Consider the following 6,597-nt stretch of genomic DNA (forward strand, 5'->3'; position numbering starts at 1 on the left):
GGCTATAAATGCAGTGGTGACTCATGGGAAAGAGTGTGTTCTCATCTGCTGGTTTCTGATGCCTGGACACCCATCCTGTTCCAGGGCAGGCAGCTCCTGTGGCTTCTGGGCTGGCTCTTCTTACCATCTGGCCCTGCCCTCAGATGTAAAGGGTATGGGGATATCAGGGTCTGCCCGTTGGGCTGCTTTTCTGGGCATGTCCTCCCCTCTGCTTCCACAAACCACTTTGATTTGACAGCAGGTTTCTCAAGATAAAACCCATCCATGCCTTGGGTCATGAAGCAAACTGGGGCTTGGATTCCCTGTGTCCACACATGGGAACTAATGGATGTATTCCTGGGCACAGGATTAGACCATTTCAGCACTTCTAGTTTAGGACTGAAGTTCTGAATATCTCCTACACCCAATTTTGGCATCTACTTTTGCTGAGTCTTCTTAGGGCTTTCAGTGTGTAAATCCCCACTTTTATTCCTTCTGGGCAGGCCCAGAAAAAAGAGGCCAGGACATTTTTCTAAGGAAATGTTGGCTTTTTACCCTTGGGATATTCCAGGTAAGCCACAGGGTCAGTCAACCAATGTAACGCCATCCAAGGGGAGGGAGAGTAAGACAGTGGCTCTCATTACAACGGCATTTAAGTTCTTTGTTTTTCCCCACCCATAAGATCAAGCCTTCATTGAAGCCTCCAGAACCAGTTTAAAAGCTATTGCCCCAAACCAGCTCATGTCCCATGCCTGCTGCTGTCCGTCTGTGCAGGAGCTGTGAGGTGAAGGACATTCTCCCTCTCTTTGGGAGAGGGACTCTGCTGGTGAACTCGGGGGGTGGATACTTATGTCTCTTTAGACTTCGGGTGTTGCATCCACTGCACAGCCCAGCTCTTCTGTTTACAGCCCTGTTATCTCTACAGCCGCGGGCGCTCGTCTCAGGTGGCTTGTCCATGCCAAATCCCTGTTGCATTATGGAATCTCAGAAATGCCCATTACAATGGAGTTCCTTAATGCCTGTTTGCTTAAGGATGATGTTTAATACCTAAACTACCCAGGGGAAAAAAAAAAAAAGGCCAGTATGGAAATTCCCCCAGGATCCAGGCTGATTTAAAATAAGCTGAAGGAGTGAATGTCCCAGAGAGGACAGCAGACTCTGTTCTTACAGCAAGTGTAGGCAAGCTCACTTTGCGTTTGCAGAGGTGGATTGAGGGAGTGTCTGGGTGAACTGGTAGTTAAAGTACTTCAGCATCCCTGAAGTCATTAGAGACAGAGATTGTAGTTTGCTCCAAAGATGCTTTTACAGTTCGGGAGCCTGATTCTTTTCTTTGAGGGTGCAGGTTATCAGGAATTCCCTTGCAGAAACCATACGAAGGCAAGCAAGACTTGGGGGTACAGAATTGGGTCAGGGTACAAAAAATGGGGAAAAAGAGTTAACTACTTCAGGGAACTCCATGCCTTCTTTCACACTCCTAGGAAATTAAAATGTCTTCCTGGAATTGGAAAATACCTACCGAACATCCATGTCCTCTCCTCTCCAGCCTAAAATTATCCATGGCTGGTTCATCCCTAGTTCTGCCAACACAAACAGTCCTTTCGCTTCCCGATGTACTTATTGACAGCAGTATGTCCGAACTTGGCCTTGGGTTTGCTGCATTACCTTGTTTGAGCAGTTTTAGCCCATACTAGAATGGAGGGACTCCCTTCACCTGCTTGTCATTCTGATATTTCTTTGCACCTCTTCCACTTTCAGTTTGTCTTTCTTGAGCACGGGTGATATGAAATTCATGTGGTATTGCAAAGACAGCCCCTGCTGTGAATTGTGGAACAGTATTAAGACTTCCCTGCTCTTACTATGACTACCTCACCCCAACCATGGTACAACACATACACATGCATTTTGCACGTCTGCACCTCCTTAGAGACTGGGGGTGGCTTACATCAACTATGTGTAGCTGTCTCCCGCTGGGCCAGTTGTTTCAGGCTTCCTCTATAGCCAAGAAAGAGACTCTTCTAAAGTGATCACATGGAGTAGACATCTAAAATGACATCTAGATTTTTTTTGCTCTTAAAGTGATTATTTCTGTGCTCAGGGACATCTGTGCCGGGAGTACCTGTGGTTATGTTAGAGACCAAGCACACTCTCGATTCCTAGACATGTCCTCACCTGGTAGGGAAAGTTCTTGTCATTGCTCCTGACTCACACTTTAAGCTGCTGGAGTTTCACCCCATTTATGTGTCTTCTGCCTTCAGGGTCTTTGAACTCTCCCGCTGTGGTGCACAGCAGCAGCCATGTCTCCAAGTCAGGACTGGCTCTGCAGCTCTCAGAAGAACGACTGTCTACACAGAGCAGTTTGTGGCAGAAGCTCCTGCCAAAACCCTATTTCAGGGGAGCTGTTTATAATAGCTTTCCTTTCAGATGTGTTATTAAAGAGCTTTCTTCTGGAGCAATTGGTCCTTTTCCAGTGTACAGTAGTTATTCTGGTATGCAACTGCTTATACTGGAAAATGGCTTCTGTACAGGAATGGCATGTTATGAATGATGTTTAGTCCTGTAAACTAGGACCAGCTTTGGGATGAGGAGGAAATCAGACATGACAAGGAACTGCCAGTGGGAACAGGCAGTGGGCCCAAGCTCCGATGTAATTCTGGGGGATCCATCCGTATGGGACACTTCTGAATAAGAAGTATAGACTCAGCTCAGGGTCGTCTTTTGCTCCACTTGATCTGAAGCAGTGGATTTCATGAAGAGCTGTTTCAGGGATTTTAAATGTTATTCCCATTAGTATATTGTAATTCAAAGTCCAAACCCAGTTTGCCAACTTCCAGGCCTCTCTTAGACGTCCAAGGAATCTAAATTAGGATTGCAGTCTCACCTTAAGTTTCTCCAAACAGATGCCATCCACAGCCCTCAGCTGTGTACGTACCCCTGTTCCCTGCAGGAATTTATCCAGTTTTCTAACTCAAGGTGGAGGGCTAAGCAGACCCAGACATGAAATGAACACTGAGCTCTGCAAATCTGGAGATACAAGGCAAGATGTTGAAAGCACTACACTCAACCCTCCAGCTAGAATCATTTAGAAAGCTTATAAACTTCCAACCCACTCACATCCTATCCTGCCTTGCTAGGCAAGCTATAATTTTTATTTTTAATGGAATCTTCTGAACAGGTCACAATATTGCTCTGTCAAGTGGATCATGGGAAGGAGAGGGTCAGAGGTATCTCCCAAAGGGATATTTCATAAGGACGATTCCTGTCATGTTTTGACCCAGTGACCTCTCTTGGCATAACGGATATTGCACCAGGTGACCCAGCCATCAGTGCAACGACTCATTACAGATTTGTGTGATTCACGCTTTTCTCCTTATTGAATTGCACCATGCATCCTGGGATGGGTGAATCAATTTGGCTTGGACAAGATGTGGAACCCATCGGTCCAGGTTTATCCATTCAGCTGCTTAAGGAAAAGTCTGGTTACTTTGTTAAACTTGGTTTTTAATAGGAAAAATTACATTGCTGGAGGCTGATTCAGCCGTCTCCAGAAGCCAAGGAGTTTATGAGCCTGAGTTTATTTTGTGTCACTAGAGCCAGTAGGAAAACAGCTGAAGAGGAGCCAAGGATTGGTTCTTCCTTTAAAATTTCACCTATGTTTTTCCCCTGGAGTAGAGTGGTGAGGGAGGGAGCCAAGCAGCAATGCAAACAGCAAACTTGGAACCTGGGTGTTGGTTTTGGATCATGTCTAGAAATAACAGCCTGAGCACAGTGAGTTTCTTGTGGCATATTGTATGGTTCTGTGGGAGGTAAAGGAAAGGAACAAGAAAGTGACAAACTTTACAGACAAGTGCTCTGTTGGTCTGAGGTCAGAGGGCACGGGTTCAAAACCTTGATTTATCCCTAGTTATTCCCATATTTTGTGGGTCCCAGAAGATATTGGAAGAAAAGATTGAGATGTGTGGAATGAGCACAAAAGAACAATGTTATCTCTGGTTTCCTTCTTAGCTGAGCTTCCTATTTCTCTTTGAGTTGTCTTCTGGGCAACCAGCGGTTTCCATAAACTGAAGTGTTACATTCCCCCCGCCCCCCCCGCCTTCCTCCCCCGCTGCCTTCCTCCCCTCCTCTCCCCCCCAAATGCCTTAATTTTTTGGTTTGACACTGTACAGATTGATAGACATAGTTCACCTTAGGCACTGTAATGACTGATGCTTGAATCAGCCCATGACTGACAGCAGAAGTTCCTTGATTGGGCTTCAGTAGCTTTGGCACCACCACCAGGAGGTCTGGCATGAGTTTTTGCGACAGAGGTTTGTGACAAAGCCTTTATGCTGTGAAATAACATCTTTGATTATCCATGCAAGGCAACGCTAAAGGCATGGACATATTGCTGTATCCACCCCACAATAGGAAAGTCCAGCAGCTCTGAGGTCCTACCTTGTCAGTTTTACTGCTACATCCTTCCTTGTTTACTTTTACTGACTGTGGACTTCTTCTAACCACCAGGGTGGGTACCAGTACCCTGTGCACCAGTTACTGTGGGAGATGGGCTTGTTTGGAAACCTGTTGCTGCTAACACACGTCTTTAGTTGTTTAGTGCTTAGGTCATATGTTCCTGGAGTCCAGCTGAATGTACGGCAGGGCAATTCCTGCTTTGGCACAGAGAAGCTCCAGAATTGGAGTCTTTCAGTTCTTACCCACATTTTGATTAGCTATTGCTTCTGAAAAGACCTTCCACTTCTTCCAGCATTGCATCACTGCCCCTTCCCCAAGCGCCTTCTTAGATAATAACATGGCTTTCTGTTGGGAAAGCAATTGCATAAGTCCCTATTGCTCATTTTAAGTCATTGGATCTTGGGCTGCAGTGATTCACCCTCACAACGCCCCAGGAAGGGAATTCAAGGTCACTCTCTCTAATTTACTGATGGAGAAGTTGAGGTGTGGAAAGGTGAAGGATTTGCTTAGGGTCAGGCGGTGAGTCAGCCACAGAGATGGTGTTGGAGTGCCCACCCCACCCTGGCTCCTTGGGCTTGCATCTGTCTAGACTTTTCCAAGCACCAGCTTTGATGCTGGTGTTACCACCATCTTCTGTCGTCAACTTGGGAGCCTAGACATCTCCCCTCCCTTCGCCAGTCATGAGGAAATTTCCTGCATCCTCAACTTGTAGCCAGAGGTGCTCAGATGCTGCAGACAGGAGAAAGGTACCTACCTACCTGGAGAACATCACACCTCCCCATGCCTCTTGGTCGTCACCTGTCTCACTCTGCTCTTATGGCCCAGAGTGGTCTTATGGGTGGTGGGGACACACCACCAGGGAAGAAACGGGATCCAGGACCCAGCCTAAATAAATTTCAATAAAGCTACACCACAGAACACGGCATCTGCACACTGGTAGTTCAACAAATGTCAAAACAGCCCATGGACCTTACCTTAGGAACTGCCGGGAAAAAAACCCCAACAGACAGCTTCATTTCTGGCTGCGATAACTTTGATATGGAGTCAGGGTGAAAAGGACACAGTGGAGTATAAAGGAGAGGGGAGAGCAGGAGGAAGCAAGGCAGAGGAGCGGCTGTGGATCCTCCATGGGTCAGAGGATGCACAGCAAGAGGGTGAGGGGAGAGAGAGGAAGAGAAGGTAAAAAGCGTGTCCCAAGCACTGGTTTGCAAACCCCAGCTGCAGCGAGCACGCATGGGGCTGAGGGAGCACTCGCTGTAGTTCAGATCCCATTGATGCTGGTGATAACAGACCGGGCCCGAGCGCAAAGTAATAAGGAAAGTTTCCTGTCCCTGTAATTATGTTTGGACCCGAGTGTTTCCCTGCATTTGATTCCTTGCACGTTATTGCTTTCTTAACAACATTCCTGACTCTGTTCCTTGGGCTGACTGCAGTTTCTGTACGAAATAAAGACTCATTCACCACTGCACTAAAAAGCTCTGTTTTTCCAACAGGAAAGTCGATGGTTAAATAAGGGGAAGAGGAAAAGCCAGGCTTCTGCATCTTTGCAGAGGAGGCGGGGGAACAAATCCAGGAAACGGGTCCCCTTCAGTCCTGCAAATTCAGCCCTGCTGCTCTGCATCAAGCCCTGGTGAGTCAAAGAGCCCTGGGAATTTTTACTGCTCACTTAACAGAAACCAGATGCCACGAGTGGCACGCGTCCTGTTAGCAGCCCTCACCCCAGATGGTACGGACTGGGACAGCTTTCATTCAGACCGTCCCATAGAACTGTCCCGGTGTGATACTGGATGTTACTGAGGATGAAAAGGCAGCAAGGATTGGTTCCTGCGAGAATAAGTGAGTTGGTTGTCTCCTTGTCAAGGTCCTATGACAAGGCATTGGCTCTGCACTTGAGACCTCTCACCGCTTTTCTTCACAGCTTTCACAGGGACTGGGCTGGGAATGCTCTCCCAAAGCCCTGGGAGGGGCAGAGAAACTGTAACGGTACACAAGGGTTTGGACCTAGATGCAGCTTTCCATGGAGAAATGTCTGGTCTTGCTTCTTAACGCCAGCTTCTGCTAGGTAACCTCTGGAGTCAGGAGGTGCCTTGCCCTCAGCCCGCCATACAGATGTGGGGGATCAAACCCTCCTGCCCCACAATGTTGCTGCAAAAGCACCTGCAGCCTCTA

Source organism: Rissa tridactyla, chromosome Z, assembly GCF_028500815.1.
Source record: "Rissa tridactyla isolate bRisTri1 chromosome Z, bRisTri1.patW.cur.20221130, whole genome shotgun sequence".
Classification (NCBI taxonomy): Eukaryota; Metazoa; Chordata; class Aves; order Charadriiformes; family Laridae; genus Rissa; species Rissa tridactyla.